This window comes from Eptatretus burgeri, chromosome 3, assembly GCF_056783735.1.
Source record: "Eptatretus burgeri isolate ZD-2024b chromosome 3, Ebu_testis_v1, whole genome shotgun sequence".
In the NCBI taxonomy this organism is placed as follows: domain Eukaryota; kingdom Metazoa; phylum Chordata; class Myxini; order Myxiniformes; family Myxinidae; genus Eptatretus; species Eptatretus burgeri.
Genome location: NC_140963.1, coordinates 79,375,348 through 79,398,705, shown reverse-complemented (window position 1 = coordinate 79,398,705; position 23,358 = coordinate 79,375,348). Strand labels below are relative to the sequence as shown.

Here is a 23,358-nt window from a genome sequence, read left to right as displayed (position 1 = left end):
GGTATATAACCACGATGTATTATATTTGCACATAAGCTGTACACATGTTTTTGCTTCACGTATGTACATCGGGTTATTTTTTATATTAAATAGGCAAAGCCTAAAAATGAGCGAAACATGGTGGGTTAGAGAGTTTCTTCTTCTTCATTTTGGTTCCGGTATTGGCTCGAGTGCGTTAAAGCAAAATAATTTTTATCTCCAGTTTGTTATCTTAGTTCTTTGTTGGTTTCTGGTCTACAAAATATATCCATAAATGAAAATTGCTTTTACTTTTATTTTGCGGAATAGACCCAAACATGGTGGATTATAGGGTTTCTTCTTCTTCATTATGGTCCGGTATCGGCTTGATCGTGTGTTAAACGCAAACAATTTTTTTTATCTCCCAAACATTCATTGGGACTGTTGGAGGACATGTATGGCAAAGCAATTCTTGCTCTTGTTTTTTCCTTCTTTATGCACTCCAGATGCTTCTACGACTGACAGTGGGGTTAGTGGGGCAACAATTGGGCAGAACCAGCAAAGGAATGAATGAACAAACGGGAAAAGAATAGGAGTAACAAAAGAAACAATAAACCAGCAAGTAAGAGGGTTGGGTTAGGAAGGAATAATGGGGTTTATAAAGGTCACGGGTGAGGATAGGGGATGATGTGAGTTGGTGGTGCACCATGTGCTTGAAGCCCTGAAGGGAAGTGGAGGGAAAATGGCCTCTGGAAGGCAGTTCCATAAATGCAAGAAGCCAGGAACAAAGGAGTTGAAGTGTGCAGCCAGTCTGGATTTTGTAAGTTTAACCAGGAAGGGGGTTACTGGAAGAACTCGTGTATCCTAGAGTTGCTGGGAAAGGTCGGAAAACTCAAAGATCAGAGGGAGCATTATCGGAGAAGAGGCGATTTAAAAAATGATAAAATAAAAATACAGCGAGATTAACTGACCTCCCTGCGATGTAAAAGCAAGAGAACTTGTGCTTCGGCCTCATATCACGAGATTCCAATAATATTGAAAGCTTTATATTTCACAGAATCTCGGAGAGGCAGATGTGATGCTGTGTCGCCAGCCCATAGGAGAGAGAGCAGTACTCCATTGAGCTACAGACAGTCGTTGTCAAATGTGAGTTAGCTCGCTCTCATTTACCAAGGTGTAAGACTTTGATCAATGGAGGGTGCCTTGTCTGCGGCTGGTTTTGGAGGCCAGCTTTGCTATATGGTTGGCTCAGGAGGGGGTCATGGCTGATGGTGAGGCCTAAAAGTTCAAGAGACTAAACTTCTTCCAATGATTGACCATTTAAATAGATGGGTGGGTTGGGTTGATCATTCTTCCAGAGCAACAGGGTGAGATGGTGAGATTTTCCAGCTTTGAAGAACATGTTCCATTTATCAGACCAGCATCTAATCAATTCCAGATCAGCGGAGAATGATGCCGCTACAGTCTACCTGTCAGTGGGATGGGGGTACTGTACAACACAGTGTGGACAACACAACACAATGTGGATTGGGGTACGCTACATAAAGGAAGAGAGGGTTTTCCAGAGCATTTGAGAGGTCAATTTTGTAAATGAGGAACAAAGCTGGGCCCAAGACTGCCTTGTGGAACTCCTGCCCAGCCTCCACTGCAATAGGGGAGGAGATGCTTCCATTGGTAGCAACACGTTGACTTGCGTGAGTGGAGGAAGTCAGAAAACCAGGAATGAAGGTGGCCTTATATGCCACAGTCGGAGAGATTGGCAAGCAAAGCAGGATGCCAGACTGTGTCGAATGCCCAAAATATGTACAGGGAGATGGTCCTGTTCCTCTTGATTGAGATTTTGGGCCTCCAATCATTGGTGAAAGAGGAGCAGCAGCATGTCAAGAGTTGGATGATTAGAACGGATACCAAAAGGTTGTTTATTTTCCGGAAAGACTTCAAATCGGCAGCAATGATGGATTCCATGAATTTGCTTGTAAATGGTATTCTGCCTCATCTTGGGCAGACTCTACAGTCATGCCATTTGAGGTGAGGGAAGAGATGGAGGGCAAGCCTGTGAATTGCATGGATTTCACCACTTGCTGAGCCGTCCCTTTTTAATCCTGAACTATTTTTATCCTCTCGAGCCATGTAAATGACTTGCGTTGGTGTCTGACCATCTTGTCCACATATTGCTCGCAGCTTGTCGTAAAAGACCCGAAGGAAAAGATCAGTGCGCTGTTCCTTCAGCACTGCATGATGCTATTCTCTGATCAAAATTGTGAATTACATCAACACGTTGGTTATTAGCCTTGAATAATAATTTTTTGTTCCCCTGCTTATCTTGAACACTTTTGAGATTCAATGTCGGAGGGCCTGACTCGGTGTTTGACAAGTAGAGGTGATTTGTTCCATCGTGCCGATTATGTATCTACATTCCAGCACCACAAATAATTTTTGCAGTTCATTCAAAACAGGATTTTTATTGTGAAAAACTTAAACACAGACAGAAAACCTGGTCTTGTATTCCCATTTGAATGACTCCACGCTCTGTGTCGTTTACTCCCTGCAGTCACTGCAACGGAACTGCAGCTGTCTTTTCAATGTACACTCCTGGCTAACACCCTCAAGTTTTCCACTCGTGACGCCTCTCCCAAATCTCCACTGTTTACAATTTAGTTGAAATGTCACAAAAACAAACATCATCTCCACAAGCCATGGACTCTCTTCTCCTTGCACCATTTTCCTATTAAATTAGTCTGCCGCTCATAGAGTATGTACGCTTGGCCCTGCCTTGGACACTGATGATGCATTGAGGACAGAGGTTTTACTCTTTCAAGTTTGTTGGTTTGGTTCTAACTGTGGATGATGCAAACTGTCGAGCCATTTGATTTATCAGCTCACACTCCAAGCACACTATGTAACATCATTGGATCTCCCTTGGTAGTGAAGAATACTCTGATAGTTTATTGGAACCATTTGGGAGAAGTAATGGTGGGAATGAGCTGGCAGGATGGACTAGAGGTATGCACACTTGCCTCTAAGCTGTCTAACTTCGGTTTGAATCTTGGTCCAGGTACAAACTGTCATCCCGGTATTTCACAGGTAGGGTGATTCATCAATATGTGTGCCGTCCCTCAGATGGACGTTGAACAGGGTGCCCCATCTGCCGGCATTAGTTGGTGGACGTAAAAGATCCCACAATGTCCTTAGCAAAACGTAGGCAAGCTATCGCCGGCACCCTGAACAAATTTCAACTTCCTGTCCTAACTACTGCTGGGAAAGGAATGCCAACCCGTCCAACATGACCCAGGCCAAGAAAATGCTTCGGCAGAATCGACGCTTTACAACAGAGTTTGTTGGTACATCTGATTACAATGCTGGGAATAGGATTAGTAAGAGGAGTGCAGTTGCGAGGAGGAGGGATAATTGGAGTAGCAAGAGAAGGAGCATGAAAAGAAACCATGAAGTATTCATGTGGTGGAAGGGGGCAATGGGTGAGGGTGAACAGGTTAGTGGTTTTTAGCTCACCTGTTCGAAAAACAGAGAGCTGTAGCGATACCCCCGGCGTGAGCGTGAAAATGTGAAATTTTTTGATGCAAGTTATTTTTAACCTCCGCCATCGAAGATCGGAGGTTACTGTTTTCACCCCTTTCTGTTTGTTTGTTTGTTATCTTGCCAAAACAAAGTTTTTGCAAGATATGTTAGTCTGCCTGTATGCTTTTTTTTTTTTTTGTAATCACATATCGATCACTTTGCAGAGCACAGTTATCATCGGAAATTTTTGTAACTTCGCATATCAGAGGCCTATAGAGGTCCCTTTCAGTGCACAAAATTTTGAAGGTCAAGGTCAAAGGTCAAGGTCACTTTGGCGCAAATCAGGGGAGTCGACAAAACCCTTATTTTTTGAGTAATTTTGATCGGATCGTCTTCAAACTTCATGGGAATATATAGTTCATGGTCTGGCGCTCAGCTGATTAATTTTTGGTGGTGATTGGCCTTGACCTTCATATGTTTTTTTTTTTGTTTGTTTGTTTTTTTTTTGTCTGTAATCACGTATAAATCACTCTGCAGAGCACAGTTATCATTGGAAATTTTTGTAACTTCGCATATCAGAGGCCCATAGAGGTCCCTTTCAGCGCATAAAATTTTGAAGGTCAAGGTCAAAGGTCAAGGTTACTTTGTCGCAAATCAGGGGAGTCGACGAAACCCTTATTTTTTGAGTAATTTTGATCGGATCGTCTTCAAACTTCATGGGAATATAGTTCATGGTCTGGCGCTCAGCTGATTAATTTTTGGTGGCGATTGGCCTTGACCTTCATGGTTAGCGCCTCAGGTCAAACATATTTGACCCCAAGGTCAAATTTTCAAGTTTTAGGAACCATATCGTGTAGTACCTCAAATTGAACACCTCAATGAGTGCTTTCTCGATATGTCAAGCTTGAGACATTATGACGTCATTTGGTGACGTTATGAGGCAAACGCATATTTTTCATGGTTACTCTGAAGAACGATTCTCATCGGAATCTCTCGTAGGCAGATATTCCTCAAGGAGTCGCTCCTGGTGGATAGCAGCTCTGTTCACCTCAGTGTGACCTTAAAGAAGTCACACGTGGTCACCTTTTGGCAAGATACGGGTCACCCTGCGGGTGACATTGGTTTATTTTATTTGTTTGTTTGTTTGTGAACAGTATTACGGAAAAACTCAACGGATTTTGACGAAACTTGGTGGGGGGATTAGGTATGGTCCAAGGATCATGCCATTAGATTTTGGACTTGGTCCCCCCCCCCAAAAAAAAGTTGTTAGAGAATTTTTTTTTGCATTTCTACATGTTTTAAGTGATTTCCAACCCCCCCCCCCCAAAAAAAAAAATTGTCCGAGAGAAAAAAAAAATTTGCAACTTTTTTTTTCAACAAAATTTCGATTTCTTTTTTTTTGCATTTCTACATGTTTTAAGTGATTTCCAACCCCCCCCCCCAAAAAAAATTGTTCGAGAAAAAAAAATTTTGCAACTTTTTTTCAACAAAATTTCGATTTCTTTTTTTTGCATTTCTACATGTTTTAAGTGATTAGGATTTCGACGAAACTTGGTGGGGGGGTTAGGTATGGTCGAGGATCATGCTATTAGATTTTGGACTTGGTCCCCCCTTCCCCAAAAAAAAGTTGTTAGAGAAAATTTTTTTTTGCATTTCTACATGTTTTAAGTGATTTCCAACCCCAAAAATTGTTGGAGAAAAAAAATGTTAGAGAGAAAAAAAAATTTTTTTCAACTCTTTTTTTCAACAATATTTTGATTTCTTTTTTTTGCATTTCTACATGTTTTAAGTGATTAGGATTTCGACGAAACTTGGTGGGGGGGGGTTAGGTATGGTCCAAGGATCATGCCATTAGATTTTGGACTTGGTCCCCCCCCAAAAAAAAAAGTTGTTAGAGAATTTTTTTTGCATTTCTCGATGTTTTAAGTGATTTCCAACCCCCCCAAAAAATTGTTGGAGAAAAAAAAAATTTTTTTTGCATTTCTACATTTTTAAGTGATTTCTAACCCCCCCCAAAAAAAAATTGTTCGAGAGAAAAAAAAATTTTTGCAACTTTTTTTTTCAACAAAATTTTGATTTCTTTTTTTTGCATTTCTGCATGTTTTAAGTGATTTCCAACCCCCCCAAAAATTGTTGGAGAAAAAACAATTTTTTTTTGCATTTCTACATTTTTAAGTGATTTCCAACCCCCCCAAAAAAAAATTGTTAGAGAGAAAAAAAAAATGTTTGCAACTTTTTTTTTCAACAAAATTTCGATTTCTTTTTTTTTGCATTTCTACATGTTTTAAGTGATTAGGATTTTGACGAAGCTTGGTGGGGGGGGTTAGGTATGGTCCAAGGATCATGCCATTAGATTTTGGACTTGTCCCCCCCCCCAAAAAAAATTGTTAGAGAAAAAAAAAATTTTGCAACTTTTTTTTCATCAAAATTTCGATTTCTTTTTTTTGCATTTCTACATGTTTTAAGTGATTTCCAACCCCCCCCCCCACCCCCCCAAAAAAAGAAATGTTGGAGAAAAGAACTATAACTGTCAGCACTCTTGACATCATATTTAATGAATAAGATATAAGGTTCACTTGAGTGACCCAGCAGTATTGGTGGCGGAGGTTTTGCACTCTCCCGAGTGCTCCCCCTCTAGTTTCCTTTCTAATGTTTTTTATCTACCACACTATTTTTTATACGCCCGATATATATATATATATATATATATATATATATATATATATATATATATATATATATATATATATATATATATATATATATATATATATATATATATATCGGGGCATATTATGTGATACCGGTCGTCCGTCCGTCTCTGTCTGTCTGTCTGTCTGTCTGTCCGTCCGTTCCTGTCCGCACTCTAACTCCCAAAGTTTTCAACTTTCACGTTTCATATTTGGTACATAGGTAGTTTTAGGTATAGACTGTGGAGCCGTTGTGTCGCAACATACGTTCGTCATCTAAAGTGGTTGCCATGGCAACCAGGATGCTGTTTCCGTCCGTTCCTGTACCCACTCTAACTCCCAAAGTTTTCAACTTTCACGTTTCATATTTGGTACAAAGGTACAGACTGTGGAGACGGTGTGTCGCGACATACGTTCGTCATCTAAAGTGGTTGTCATGGCAGCCAGGATGCTGTTTTCCATCCGTTCCTGTCCACACTCTAACTCCCTAAGTTTTCAACTTTCACGTTTCATATTTGGTACATAGGTACAGACTGTGGAGACGGTGTGTCATGACATATGTTCGTCATCTAAAGTGGTTGCCATGGTAACCAGGATGTTGTTTTCCATCAGTTCCTGTCCGCACTTTAACTCCCAAAGTTTTCAACTTTCACGTTTCATATTTGGTACATAGGTACAGACTATGGAGACAGTGTGTAGCGACATACGTTCGTCATCTAAAGTGGTTGCCATGGCAACCAGGATGCTGTTTTCCATGTAGTAGCACAATTCTGTATATACCTTCTTGTTAGGGCATATATTGTCCTCACTTCCGCTCTTTTTACTGATTACAATATACAAATACATATATTGCTTTATATTTGTACTTCACTGCAATGCTTTATAAAAAAATATTAATTATTAGACTCGTCTTTTAAAAATGATAAATGAAAAACAGGCGAGCATTGGGTGGCTTTGACACCAACTCTGGTATTTGTTGTTGTTAAATAAAATACAAAGCTCTATTTAAACACATTTAACATTTCATCTTTTGGGTAGCAGGTTGTGCCCCTCACACACCCTCTCCCTCCAAATTAAATTCAAATCACTATCGTCATGCTTAGCTATTCATGACATCCTGATTACTATTGGTGTCAACAAGGACAGAAACTGAAGTACCTCTGTTCTTCTTTAAAAAAAAAAAAAAAAAATTCCATGCAGGGTCGAGCTGGGCTCAAGGAAAAGCAACAATGAACTGGCAGTGGCATCATAGTTGAACATAAGGGAGTGAACGGACAAGAGAAGAAGACAGGTAGGAGGGAAATGCAGGAACCTGCAAGAAGGTTTAGGTGAGGTTAATGGGGAAGAAAATATTGCGGTTCAGGATGAGCATTGACATACGATGGTGTTGTACCACATCCTTGAAGCCCTGAAAGGAACATTACGATTGAACAGTCTCCAGAATGTGGTTCATGATGATGAACACTTTCCACAGACGGGCAAAAAGAGGTATGAAGGAGTGCAGGTGTGTGTACAAAGCATGGGTTTTGGGAGTTTAAAGGTCCACAGCATCAGAAAAAAATTAAAATATAATTTGATGTGATTGCGTATATTGATTTTTAAGTAATGAAGAAAGAACTGAACATTTTTTTTTTTAATTCTAATAATTTTTTGAGGTGTTCCAGTTGAAAAAGCAAACCCAGCGGGTACTGCCCCTTAAAATTTCCCAGAAAACTGCCTTGACGTAATCAAGGGAAAAATTCTCAACATGCAATGGATAATGGCCACACAACTCGCTTCACACTTGTTAGAAAGCGAATTTGACAATTTTCTGATCAAGAATCCTCAGATTATGATGATAGTCAAAATCATTATGTATATCCCCTTGCTTTTCCATGAGCCCTGCTCGACCTTGCATGGAAGTTATTAATTTTTGGGGTTTTTTTTAAAGAGGAAAGAGGTACTTCAGTCAAAATCATTACTTATATAAGGTGCTGTAAGACCGAAACATGAATGAACCCCAGGTCGAGATGACCTGGCGGGTTGCGTGACATATGATCACCGTGTTTTGGGGGGCACGGCCAATCGAGCATAAAAGGACACCAGAAAACATTAAAATCTTCATTTCAATATATTTATTCAAGAAAAGAACAATGATTAATTGTTAAGTGAAGCCATGTCTATTTATTAAATCAAACATGATTTTTTGATTCTGTGGACCTTTAACCAGGAGAGGGTGACTGAAAAAGAAGTGCATCCTGGGAGAGCTGGAGATGGTCAGAGGGCTGAGAGAGAGCAAATAAACAAAATTTTTCGAGGTTTGTTATACAACCCATTTGTAAGCACAGAAGGATTCCATGATGGTTCTAGTTTGCTGGCAACTCAGCATTTTCAGCCACTGATGCCAACACCCGCAAGCAATATTTAGACTTTTATCAGTAGCAGATGGACCCGTCACAGATTGATTAAAAACGATTTCTCACACAGACGTCGATATATATATATATATATATATATATATATATATATATATATATATATATATATATATATATATATATATATATATATATATATATATATATATATATATATCGTGTTATCACTTGAAGTTATCTCAGCTATCCAAAGGGGTCAGGCGTTGTAAAAGAGACTGTGTACCATGCAATAAGTTTACATTTGCACCCTATGAGTGTTTTTACAGGCTAACATATAACATTCGGAAAAAAATACAGTCGGGAAGAAATATACTCTTTTCCAAAAATAAGTAAATGGTTTCTGGGTAGATTGACGGAGATTGATTGGCGTTTCCTGTTAAAGGCGACACTGATTTATTGTGCAATTGATTTGCCTTTTTCACCCACAGCTCTTTCTTGGATCCTTGTACATTTAAAGGTGGAGGGGTTTACATGGCAATTGTTACACTTATCAATGAATGCAAGTCCACGATGAGTAAAAAGCTTTGTTTCCATCAATAGATTTGATCTGGATGCTCAGACTCACCAGCATAATCTGGCATTGCAATAGCAGAAGCTGTCAGCATCCTGGTGGGGCATTGGTATTTAATGAGTCAATCTGTCGTTTACATCGCTCTCTGCTCTTAATATTGCTCTACAACTCGTACAAGATTCGTTTTTTTTTTCTCACTATGTCAAAAGCATGATGTTCGAATGTGGGTTCAAATCGAGCCTTCTTTTGTACCTTTACCACATGCTTCCTAAGCACTCTCATGGTAAGTGTTACAAGCTTGCTCTCACCTGCGTTTGCCAATGTTGAACATTTGATTTTTGGTGACTTTATTCAATTACTTATCTGCTTCTGGTGTTGTGATAAAGTTGAGCATTGTTTATGCCTCCGCAGACAAAGGTAGGAGGCATTAAATGTTTTTGAGTTGTCTGTCTGGCTATCCATTCATCCGTCTGTACGTCTGTCCGTGCGTGTAGCTGTCTGTCCGTGCATGTAGCTGTCTGTCCGTGCATGCATCCATCCATTCTTGGTTGTTTTTTTGTTGATGACTTGACACAGTTTTTTGTTGATCTCGGTTTTTGTTAATGACCACGATGATTTGACAACCGCTGCAGAGATTTCAACCAAACTTGGCACAAGTATGGACTGCAATAATAGATAATCTGCTTGGAGTTTGGGTTCATAGGGTCAATGGTCGAAGGTCATCCAAGGAGTTTCTGTAGCTGTGTCCAATAAGCTGACTCCAATGATAATTGAGGTAACACTGATCAACAAGAATATTATGAGACCAAGGATTCGTCACTCCTTTCGTGTCATTTCCCTGGTCTCTGTTTATGCTCAGACTGAGGCGAGTGATCTCACCGTGAAGGAAACATTCGATGCCACGCTCAAGTCTGTGGTTGATCAGTGCCCCAGGTGAGATACACTTCTCGTCTTGGGGGATTTCAATGCATCGACTGGAACTGATAGGGATGGTTACGAGATGTGTTGGTCCCCATTGTTCTGGAACTGTGAACCAGAATAGCACTAATAGTGGGGTACCATAGTGAAAATATCGTTACACGGTGGACAAAAGCACAATTTTTTCACCAAAGCATCTCCATGGTATATCTTCTAGAAAAAAAGTAAGCTCCAAAAAAAATGATGATGGGAAGTGTAATATCTGATGTCATTATGACCTCATCAGCTTATTATTATGTAATCATATTATAAAAAGAAAAATCAATGACTTAGAATGAAGGTGTAAAGTGCATTTTGACATCAAAATATATGTTTCCGAGGTCAAGGAATTCACTGCAATTGTCATTTTTCTTCTTAGACAATGTTTAAAAGATTTATGACATCATTCTGACATCATCCAGCAAAAGAAAAACTCGTATTAGATCCGTCTGCACATAAATTTGTTTGATTAGTTAACATCCACATCTCGAGACTTTAGTTCATAATAATCTTCCCGTTGAGTTACAGAATTTAAAACACCACTAGAGCATTTTTTTCCAGTAATTTAGACTGAGCTATTATAAGTTACACTTCATCGTTATGCCGTTAGCTGGTTTTATAAAGGAGTAAATGACACAAAATTATAGATGTTGCATCAAATGAATATGCATATTCATTCTAAAAATAATCGGGATTCTGTCCCAGTTTATACCAGTGATTCCTTGAGATGCGAAAGAATATTAGTATGTCGGCCGACATGTTGTTTCTTCTATCTTTTTTATTACCTTGTTAAAAACACACGTGACAGCTCCCCCTTCCTCACGCAAGTAATTCATTGTTCAAAATAGAAACATACAGAACTGGAATAAGTATGATAGCTATAGTGTCTGTGATGAGCTGTAGTTCCAAGCAAGTTATTTCTGACAGTTGCAACTGCAAAGTTCTGTGCAGGGTAGACCAGCTTTCGTGCACTTGCAACGACTGACACAACCGGCTTCTGACTTGCAACCACATTTGATGATCTCTTTGCATGCTTTAGCTGCTTCTGGGATGGTCATCCAAACAGGGACCCAGTGGTCATTCTGCATTGTCCATCCCCACCCCTCCGGGGAGGGAACCGGAGGCTGTGCCTGACGACTTGTGGTCCAGATGCCACCTTGATATACCACCCTCTTGATATGTTGGAGCAAGGCATCCTAAGTGAATGAAAATGAATTAACTTGTCAGTTCTGATGTTGCCGTCATGTTTCCGTTATTTATTTTCGTTAAAATGTTACAGTTGGAATGTTCATAATTTTCATTTCAATTTCTTAGAATATTACCTACATATCAATTAATGAATACAACTAACCAAGAATCACATTTCAAGGATGGTTATGTTACTGAATATTGCCTTTGAAAACTAGTGTATAACTTCATGAAAAGTAAAGGTCGATTTATTTATAAATAAAAAAATGAATAGAGGATGGTAAGCCTAATAGATACCTGTGTCGGGGGGGGGGGATCTTCTCCAAACTTCTCTTTTTCTTGCAGAAGAGCTCTCCTGTGTGCATCGTTGACAGAGACTAGATTGCTTGTCACGTCATACATAAGCACTGTAAATCGTTCAAGACACTGGATGTGTGCTGATGAGAGGTCGACCGGTTGAAACGGATTTTCTACAATGTGAAGGAATGCACCTGTCACATCAGGATGAGAATTCCAGACCTTCCAAGCACTTATTTTCCCTTTATCAAGGAAGCAAGAAGTAGTGTCACATCCTGTGAACGCATAGAAGAGGGGTAGGGCTCGGGATTTGTCTTCTCCAAGATTCTGACAGATAGTGTTGATATTGTAATGGCAGAAATTCTTGCCCATACCAAAAGCCACCCACACATCAATGTCGGGATGATCATGGAGCAAAGCTGGAAGCTGACCGACTAGAAGGACTACAACATCTGTGTCTACTGTTCGGATCAGAATCTTCTTTGCGTCTCTGTCCACTGCATGCTGAAGATGAACGATGATTCGGGTATCCGGTTCTTCATGTGTGCAGTCCATCATGGGCTCACAATCGCCTCTGGAAATCACTGATGTACCTGCGAATTATACACGAGTAAAGTATTGAGTTATTATATTATTTTAAATCATCTGTTTGTCTATTATTTCTTAAAATGAATAATTATTAGAATTATAAGTATTACAATCATAATGAACAAATTAAACATAGAATAATTAGAAAATGATTAGTACCTGAGGTGACATACAGCTCCTTGTCATGAGGACACTCTTCTGTAATCACTGTCTGTGAAAGGAATGAGAATAGCTCTTCTTTGTTAGTGCTGTCTTGGAGGAAGTCTTTCCATTTGGTTGGCATTCTGGTCTTCGGTGCAACCTTCCTGCGCACACCACAGCCACGCTTTTGTCGAGTGGACTCCTTGATGCTGCTGTGCAGATACCTGTCCCACACCAAATCCAGTCTCTTCACTCCTTACAGTTCACGGTGAAGAAAGGGCTGAAATCTTTTTCTGGCATAGTCATCAAATGTAGACGCAGAGGACGTAGGCAATCCATGGACCAGAGCGGCACCATCAAAGATCTTAGTCAAATTGTACTGATGGTTCTCCTTTTCCATTAAGGTCGAAGCATGTCAGCAATTTAGACTTGGCTGCTGTTATCCATAGTCTTCCAGAATTTGAGATAGTTGGGGGGTACGGCTGATTCTCGTGGCAGAAGAGTACACCTGGGTCACCTTCACATAGCTGGTTTGCTATGTACAGACGACCAAATAGACTAACATCATTCTGGAGAGCAGCGATCTTTTTAGTCTTAGGATTCCCCTTTGCCTTCATTGGTGTCTTGAAGAGGGTGAGCGAATTCTTCTTGATTGGTGCATGAATGGATTTTGTTTTATCGATGAAGACTTCCCGTCTGAATGTTTGGTACTGCTCAGAACCTAATGCCTCGATACTCTGAACTGTCTCCACAAGTGATTCATCGGCACAGTCATGAGAGTGCAAGACCACCAATTCAGAATGATCATCAAGGAAAGGATTACCGTATTCACTGACCGTCTGGATGAGGCTGTTAGTTTGATTTCGAAAGGCTGCTTGCACTGATTGACCTTCTTCATGATGTTGGTACTTTACTTCAGGGTCCTCTTCAGGTGGGTAGTCACTTTCAAATTGTGTCAGCAGCCTGGCTTGCTCTGGACCAGCTATCATCCAGCATCGGAAGGCATCTGGATTTTCGGTTAGGTCCACAGCTCCATCCTTGCCTTTTATTTTGGCATTCTCTTGTTCATGGACTTGATCGATAGGAAGCGTGGAAAACCTCTTTTGTGTTTTGTTCACAACCCAGTGCTTCTGGAAGTCCTTTGTTTGAGCGGCTGGCAATGATTGCATGTCTCGGAGGTGGACGGAAACCCAACGGCAGTAGTTTTAGTGGTCCAGTGCAAAAAATAGAAACATGAGACTTTGAAGAGACTCAGCATAGAGAAGAAAGTCTTTTCTCTGTGTGCACGAATGAATATCAGGATCAAGATCTCTGTTCGTAGCACTATGTCCCAGTACTGGAAAGTCGGACTCTTCGTTGCCATAGCCAGTCTCCAGACCTCAAATGTCTCACTGGCCACAGCAGCTTGCTCATATGCTTCTTGTTGTAACCGTGATACAGCTAAGGCAGTCACTTGGTGGGCATGTCGTGTCCGTGTCACATGAGCGGCATTGATGAAAGAGTTAACTGTACCAGATGTTGCTACACTTGAATCAGTTAGAGCTACAGTCCAGCCGCTCTGATCTAGGAAATCTCCCAGTGCATTCCACAAGGCCTTCTCCAAATGGAACCCGCCAAACATGATCAGGAATTCATTTTTACCGTGAGTTGCAGGCCAGGTCCATTGAATATACTTGCAGTTCGCAAAAATTGGACAGTCACAAGTGAGTACTGGAATCTGGCCAGGGTTGAGGAACTCTGTGATGGACTTCAATATGTTCATGGCGTGCTTGATCATGACTGGTGAGTCTGACTTCTCTTGAAATAGTGGTAGAAGAGCAATCAAGGCAGGGGGATCGAGCGGAGGTGATTGCTGAGATGCATGATAGGCTGCCCACAACATAGTTAACATTAATGTTATACATTAATTTGCGCTAATATCTTGTTAGTCTATTGTGACGTCATTATGACGTCATTAAATACACTTCCTGTCATCAGATTTTTTGGAGCTTACCCTCTTTTTGATCCTTATACAGGGGCAAAGCTTTGCTAACAAAATTGTACTTTTGTCCACAGTGTAACGGTCCTTGGCATTTTTGTTAATAAGGTACCTCACTATAAGTTCCTTGACTTTGCAAGAAGTCATGGACTTAGGGTGGCCGGTTCATGGTTTCAGCGCCCACAAGCTCATCGCTGGACTTGGAATTCCAACGCTGGCGGTGTGGCAAAGGAGATTGACCATGTGCTCGTTGATGGTCGCTGGAGGATGATCCAGAACTGCAGGGTCCACCGAAGAGTTCAGTTCCTCAATACTGACCACTGGCTTGCTGTAGCAATTCTTAAGTTGCACTTTAAATCTGGGAGAATGGTACCATCCCAGCCGAGGCTGGATGTTGGCAAGACCAAGGATGAGAGGGCAGCTGAAGAGTTTGCGAACAGGCTGAGTGGAGATTTGGGGGGGGGGGGTATGGGTGCTTTTTGGAATGCTGAAGAGTTGTGGAGCGCCTTCAAGACCACCGTCCTTGATGTTGCCAGGAGATGTCTTGGAGCTCACTGGAGGGTGAAGAAGTATTTGGTCTCTCAAGGGACAATGGATACCATTGACCAGAGTCGCAGGGTCAGGCTGAATGGCAGAGCTGAGCTGTTCAGGGAGCTGAGGCGTAAAACTGTACGTGTACGAAGAGTGGACAAGGAGGCCTATGTGCGAGGAATCTGTGAGGGGGTAGAGCATCACCTGTGGTCAAGTGATTCTCGTCCTGCTTCAGAGGAATTCACACATTGCATTCGTCCAAGCCCGTCCCTTGGTGTACTGCAGTTAGAGCAGAGGGTGGTGGTTTCTTGACAGAGGAGTCTGAAGTGAAAGCCCTCTGGGCTGGTTACTTTCAACGGTTGTACCAGGTGATCCACCAGATATCGAGTTGGACGTCAGGGGTGTTACAATCCCTATTGCTGACCCTCCAATCAACTGTGGTCCACCTTCCTTTGTGGAAACACAGGCTGCGGTGAACCGGTTGAAATGGGGTGAAGCTCCAGGGATCTGTGGCATCCATGCTGAACTTCTCAAGGCTGGTGGAAATGCTGCACTCATGTTGTTGCATGCAGTTCTGTGCTCTGCCTGGAACACAGGCATCATCTCAACTGACTGGAAGAGGGGCCTTGTTGTCCCTCTCTGGAAAGGGAAGGGTGATCGCCAAGACTGCAACAACGACCGAGGGGTGACACTGCTCTCAGTGCCGGGCAAGGTCTTTGCTCAAATAATTATTGAGAGGGTTCGCCACCATCTGCTTGAGCACCAGCATCCAGAGCAGTCATGATTTGCACCAAAGAGGTCAACGATTGACTGTATCCTTGCTCTTCGGGTCCTCACCGAACGCAGACGAGAGTTTCGGCAGGGGGCTGCTTGCAGCCTATGTTGATCTCTGTAAAGTGTTTGATTCAGTGAATCGGGATGCCCTCTGGAGGAGTCTTGGTCTTCGTGGGGTGCCACCAAAATTGATCGATATGATGTCTGAACTATACTCTGGTACTGAGAGTGCTGTGAGATGTGGTGAGGTGATACTGTTGTGGGCCGGGTATCGGTGGCGAGCATGACCGCTAGGTGGAGCAGTAGAGTCGGCCCACCGAACACCCGGAATTCAGATCGATACCCTCGGATAACTCCGAAGGTACGGGTCCCTTTCAGGACCGTGAATCGTCAATAAATCAACCGCGTGGGCACAGGGTTATTTGCCAAACTTCAAAATACCTAGAGGCCCACGTGGCGAGCTACTGAGGAATTCACACCCTCGACGGTGCTCGAACGGGACGAATCGTTACCGTGCTCGAGCGGATGGTTACCGAGGTCCCGTCGGTCCAAATGTACAACGACGCAGCAACGGTCTTTTTAATCACCCAACATGCACCATGCTAAACCAATGAAGGAAAGGACTAAGATGAGCTGAAACATTTAACAATAGGGGTATTTATTAACAGTAATCGGGGGAACGAGGGAAGCAAGTAAGGGCAGAGTTACCACGACTAAGCAATGCAAGTATGTACAAGGCAAAAAGCACTTAAACAATTCCAACTTATAGACTGGGCGCACAGACACACACATGCACACACAAAAGAAATGGACCCAAATGGTCTTTATTCGGCTCTCCAGCCACGGAGAATAGTTCGGCTGAGAGTCAGGACGGCTGGCTACCTGGCCGCAAGCGCGTGGCTAGACGTCCACCACTTCCTGGAGCTCCGGTCGCCAAAAGACAGACTAGGGCAGCCAGGTGCAGACCAGCGCCAGCGACGAGATGAGGCCAGACCAACGTCGAGCAGACCAGACCAGTGTCGAGAGATGCGATCCGAGGATCAGAGAACCAGACCAGTGTCGAGATGCGATTCGAGAACCAGTCCAGCTTCGAGATGCGATCCGAGAACCAGACCACGCCAGCGAGATGGGACCAGACCAGCATCGAGCTGCGATTATAGAACCAGACCACGTGCTCGAGCTGACGGGGCGCAATTATTTGTTCTCCTGTCTTTCGTCATCCTTCTCAGGCGCGGTCCGCTCATGCGTGGCCTGCTCCCATTGGGTGGACTGCGTGTCACGGCTCCGCCTTCTTGCAAAGGACTGCCCCGGCTCTGATCCACTCGTCGCCCATTGGCCGCAAAATGATGCATTCTCTCATTTGGCGCCAGGCCAGAACAAAATGCTTTGTGAGCGCACGAACAGCGTGGACAATTCATCGAGCAGTGTTGTTGTTGACGTAAAAATCCTAGCTATAAAATAATCTGTAGCGCACACATGTAATTCCCATTAGACAGAAAGGGAAAGGGACCCTAACTAGAAACACGTACTTACCGATATAACTGTTCAATAGGGACCTGAATGTTGAGTGCAGTAAGCTTCCAGATTTGTAACAATACCATCTCTGACTTATTTCCCGTTGTTACTGGAGTTTGTCAGGGGTGTGTACTGGCCCCCACACTTTTCAGCACTTGTATGGACTGGATTCTGGGGAGAATGTCGGAGTGATCAAGCTGCGGAGCATCGTTTGAGAATGTCAAGATCTCTGACATTGATTTCACAGATGATGCAGTCATCTTTGCAGAGACTCTAGGTATCGTTTTGGGGGCCCTCGAGGTGCTGAATTGGGAGTGGGAGCCACTGGGATTACGGGTTTCCTGGGTCAAAACTAAGATCCTGGCTTTCATGACGTCTTGGATGCTTGCTATCCTGACTGTACCTGTTTGTGGTGAGGATGTTGAAGTCGAGGAGAGATTCACTATCCTTGCCAGTGATATTCATGTCTCTGCTGACTGAGCCAGAGGTCAACATACGTCTGGGTCGGGCCTGGGGAGTCAAGGATTCACTGGATCATGGAGTGTGGTGCTGCCGGTACCTGTGCAGGAGGACGAAAGTCTGAGTCTTCAGGTCCTTGGTTCTTCCAGTCTTGCTCTATGGATGTGAGACTTGGGCTCTGACCAGGGATATGAGATGGAGACTTAATTCCTTTGGTACCACGTCTCATCAGAGAATCCTTGGCGATCGCTGGTCGGACTTTGTGTCCAACGAGCGGTTGCTGAGAGAGACCCAAATGAGATTTGTTACCTGCATATTCCATGAGTGTCAGCTGCGACTGTATGGACATGTGGCTCGTTTCCTGACACTTATCCTGCTCACCAGATTCTCTTAGCGAGGGAGCCTCATGTGTGGAGGAGGCCAATGAGCCGACCACGTGCCTCGTGGTTGCAGCAGGTTGATCAGCATCTCAATGAGATGTGGATGAGCCAGGCGTCTGTCTGGGGATGGCCAGACGGAGGCCCCTGAGGTACCGGCAAAAATTGGACGCAGCGACGCACTGCTCTGGCGCATACTCCCTCCCATACCTGATCTGACCTGATAGGTCAGATCTAAATCTGGATCTTAACCAGAATTGAATTGGCTTGTTCTTGTCACCTAACCAACATGTAACCTAGTTTTGTCATAACTCATCCACAACTTTTTGAGATATCTTGCTATACATAGTTTTTGGTCCCATCTCTCAATGGTGAAGAATCACTTGAAAAATTCTTGAATCCACATCCCAATTTGGATCTTCACCAAATTTGAATCGATTAGTCCTTGTCACACACCCAAACATGTCCACCAAGTTTCATCCGAATCTGTCCACAACTTTTTGAGATATCATGCAATATCGTTTTTAGTCCCATCTCTCAATGTTGATGCCTGGTGCTCTTCCCTTCTTCATCCTCTTCAATGTCGTCCGCACGTCCTCTTCCATGATCTCCACCAACTCCACTTCTCCCTCCACATAACACAGTAGCTCCAGCTCACCGTTGCTTCCTTCCTGTTTCAACAGCTCTTTGAAATATCCTTCCCACACCTCCAATACTGCCCGCCTCTCTGTCACTAAGCTCCCTCCACCATCCTGAATCACCCCACCCCCTTCATGTCCTTACTGTCCTCATCACCGTCACGAACCAATTTATGGATCAGCTTCCTCCCATAATCCTCTTCCAACTTGTTGTACACCACCTCTTCCATGTCATTCCTCACCTTATCCACAGCTCCTTTTGCTACTGTCCTCTTCTGCCCTATACAGGTTCAGCAACCCCGTATCCGGCTGCCTCCACCTTTCCTTGATCTTCTCTATCTTCTTCCAAACCGCCTTCTTTTCACAAACTGTCTTCGCTACCTCCTCCATCCACCATTCATGGTTTCTGTCACTTGACGATGCACCCTTTCCTGACATCCTTCCATGCAAAACTTCTGCAATTCCCATAAATGTCTCTCCGTACTTCTTCTACTCCTTCAAACCTTCTGATTCTTTTCTAAGTTGCTGATACCTGGCCCTCTTCCTCTCCTTGTACTCTATGACAACGTTTCCCCAACATTTCCCCACCTAATAATCTTCCATCCCCTCCTCTTAACCTCCTTCCTTTTCTTCATCCGTACCACAAACACCACAGGCTTGTGCTGGGTGGCAACATGCTCTCCTGCCACTGCCTAACAATCCTTAACATTCCACAACTGTCATTTCCTTTCCACCATCAAATCCAATTCTGTTCTTTGTTGTCCACTCCTATAGGTAATCTTGTGGTTTCCTGCTTTTGAAAGAATGAACCAGCTATGGCCATTCCATTCCTCGCCACCAGCTCCACCAGCTCTCGACCCTCTCTATTCCTCGTTCCCCAACCAAATTTACCAAAACATTCTTCTTCACCCAGCTCAACACTCCCACATGCATGATGAAGTTCCCCAGAATGCACAGCATCACCTCCAGCTCAACCATTCCCATTGTCTTCTCCAGTACGTCCCTGAATTCCTGCTTCTCCTTCTCCTAATCCTTCCCATTTGTGGCCCATTTATCATCACAACACACACCATTTGCCTCTGTATCACCAACCATGCCATAACTATCCATCCCTCCCATCTTTCCACTCTGACCACCTGCTTGCTGATCTCTTCCGATACTGTTATTCCTATACCTTTATTCCTTCAATCCCTTTCCATCCCCACCCATGTGCAACAGCTTCTATCCTCCGACCAACCTCCTCGCCCTGTCTCCTTTCCATTTGTCTCCTGCACATACAACACTGCCAACCTTCTTCTCTACATCATCTTCACCTCCTTGACTCCTCTCCTCCTAACCCCACATTGATCCCACATTCTACCTAGCCAAACTTAACTTCTGAAACGCTGCCCTACCATCATGATCAGTTTGAGACGTTGAGGTCATCATTCAGCAGCACTGCCATGGCTGACCTGCTGAACCCACTACCCTAGCCTGTTATAATCTTGTGTGAGACCATTGAAAGATAGGGCCAAAAACAATATGTACAGAGATGTCAACTTTTGGAAATCAGAATTAGGGAGGATTTGCAACCGACACCAAATAATGTGCGCGACGCGCACATCTCGAGCGCGGAGCGCTCGACCCTTGCGGTGGGGTCCAGGGCCCGCCTTAGGGCCCTGGAAGCTCTGGGGTTCTAGACGCTCTCTAGTGCCCTCTGAGCCCTATTTTGGAGCATTTAACATGTTAAGAATTCCCACTTTTTGAACAAAAAAAGGGGAAAATTGTGCACTTTTTAATGTTACATGTATGTTAATATTAGTAAGTTAGGGGACAATCAAAGATTAACAAAAAGCACAAAAGAAGCAATATTTTTCTTACCTTACTGGCTGGTACTACTGCTGCTTGCTTTTTCCATGGCAGCTTTGCTGAGTGACAGCTGTGTGGCTCTTTTAGCCCTTCTGATTATGTCTTTGCTGTATTCTCTCTTGTAGCAAGGGGTGCTATGAGCTAGTTTTTCAATTAAGAGAGCTTCCAGGGTTTTGACACTCAAATTGGGACGACATTCAGTATGATTCTTCCGTACAAGACTGAGTGCCCGCTCACATGATGCGTTCGAATGAGGAATGACCAAGATTCCCTTCATCACTTTGCTCAAATTAGGATACTTCTTGGCACCAGTGCAGGGATCTGTGAGCTGTGAAATCCGATGCCACTGCTCATCCACTCTCACTGTCTCAGTAGCAATTGTAGCTATGGAGGCGTCTGCCTGGTAGTGAGCGAATTCACTCTCAAGACTGTCTATGTCACTATCACCGCCACTGAACAGACAGGGGAATTTCTTGATGAAAAACTCCACACAGTCAAACCCCACTTCTTGGTGTAGCTTAGCATCCAGCACCTGAGCATGCTTGGCTAATTCATCATCTAGCGGCCAGGTTTTGAAGATGTAATTGCAGGCTTTCACATAATATGAGCGAACTGCACTGAAGAAACCTTGGATGTCTGACTCACTCAGAGTGAAGGTGGATTTCTTGAGACTCCTTTGTTCCCTTATATACAGTTTGGCATCGTTCCCAATCATGAGGTCCTCATCATTCTTCTGATGATTTCTGTCAGAGAAGGGTACATTTACCAGAGCAACCGATGACACCGATGGTTTCAAAACCGTACGAAGATATCTTTCAGAAGACCATTCAATTCTCCGTGCAGGAGATGAATACAGGGTTCGTCTCTTTGGAGCAGAAGATTCCCCTTCTCAAAAAGCTTGTTAGCATATCGAAGGAAGAAACAATATAGTTTTGTTTGTGGAGACAAGAACATCCTGTTGACACGTTTTTCTCTAGATTCCTGCACAGTGTTTGAGGAAGATGCGCTTTTAGTTGTAGAACTCGTAGTACACTTAGCCGCAGAGGCGATCACACTTGCGTTTACTGCCAGCAGAAGAGGTCAGACTCGTAGTACCAGATCCAATTTTACGTTTGAGGAGAGAGCTTGAGGTAGGTGCAGCCAAGGAAGAAGACCTCTGATTCGAAGGTTTTGCTGAGCTTCTATCAAGTGATTTGGCAAAAGCAGAACTTAACTTGGGTCCTTCTTTGCCTGTAGATGGGACTATCACAGTCTTTCTCGACTCTGAAGGGATCTGCTTTGTAGATGAACGTGATGAAGGGCCGGTGATGCTACCTGCTCTCAGCATTGGTTTGGTGCTGTCCCTGCTGTCTTCTTCGCAGCAGATACTGCAGTGGTAGTGGTGAATGCTGCTCCACTAGTGCTTGATCCTGCAGTGCCAGTACTGGCAGTAGATACAGTGCCGTCCTTCTTGCTCGTTGTTAGAGTCTTGGCTACAGTTGGTTGCATTTTTCTTCGTACTTCTTCTTTGAAGAAGAGGCGAAGTGGCTCCCACTGTTCAATCAGCCTGTCTAGGCACTGACCAAGGGACAGCCACCTTGTTGCGACATGCTTCAGAATCTTGTGTGTCGGGGCATCACAGAGTTCTTGCAGTGCTTTCACTCCTTTGACGCGTTTACTACTTTTGTCCAAGTAGTAGTAAATATCGATGAGAAAGTCATCTAATTCAATGGGTAAGGCCTGAGCCGCCTTCTTGGCCGTATTGTGCATCATATGGCAAGGGCATCCCATGATGTAGCACTCTGGATTTTGCTTGTGGATATAAGCAGCGACTCCTTTGTGCTTGCCCACCATGACAGAGGCATTATCAGCACAAAAGGAAACACAATTTCCCCACGGAATTTTCCTGTCACTGAACTCATGATCAAGCAGTTTGAAAATGTTTTCTCCAGTGGAATCTTGTTTGCACGCAGGCAAACTTAGCAAACCTTGCTTCACAATCCCAGCACTGTTGTCATAGTACGAAATCAGGACAGGATATAGCTGGGCCTCACCACTGTCATTGCTACCGTCTGTAGCTCGGCTAAATGGAGCTAGTCTAGCAATATCAGCAATAGATGAAGCAGTAACATTTGACAACTCACCAATTATTGCTGAAGTTTTTGTTCTTGCACATCCATACTTTGAAGCAACTTTTGAATCTGGAAACATCTTTTGAAATAGAGGTCCAGCATGATCTGACACTGATATGGGCAAGTTATGTTCCACAATAAATCCACTAAAGAGAAGTTCCGCTCGGGTAACATCCTCTTCCTCGCTTGTCCCTTGTTTGGTGAAATAATTCAGAAGTGTACCGGTACTCGTGCTCGAAGATCTCTCCTTTGCAATGTCTGTGTGCCGTTTGCTTCCAACGTGCTTCCGAATATCATCGCGACCTCCGTGCTCAACTGAAATATCAACGCTGCATACTGTACAATACGCATGATGAATTTCTCTTTCAGACTTTCGAATACACGGGTATTGGAGACTGTATTCGGTCTTGTACTTCTGAGACCATTTCTTGGTCTTCGTAAGCTTCTTTTCTGCCATTTCGTAATCAACATCGAGGGCTTGAAGCATCAGTAACTTCGAAGTCGATGTTCCACAGCTGCAGCGCGACTCGTAGAACTCTAGCGGCTGTTAAACACCGCACAGTGGTCGCGACCGCCGGGCTGATACGGGGCCCAGCTGCATGCAGTGAGCGTATCGCATGCATATACACTGTGCATACATACTGCATGCACTGTATTGCACACATACCGCATGCACTAAATCTCAGTGCATGATCGCATAAGCGAGATCCAGACCCAATGTTTCGCTGCTCCTCATTTGAATTTGCAATTTTTTACGTACAATTTGGTAGCAGCGAACGTTATGGAGTTACCACATGCTATACGTAGCAGACGATGCTTTTCATTCAATTCTCATACTAGTACATTCTGATTAGTGAACAGTGC

At 43.4% G+C, this 23,358-nt stretch overlaps 1 protein-coding gene and 1 pseudogene across 3 annotated transcripts in view; one reads left to right on the top strand and one right to left on the bottom strand.

The window, feature by feature from the left end:
* The window catches only part of LNPK (lunapark, ER junction formation factor), an 87,191-nt gene that overhangs the window by 5,676 nt on the left and 58,157 nt on the right, over nucleotides 1-23,358 (top strand). The gene's annotated exons all lie outside the window — the stretch shown is intronic.
* LOC147030274 (uncharacterized) lies at nucleotides 10,140-12,405 on the bottom strand (annotated as a pseudogene).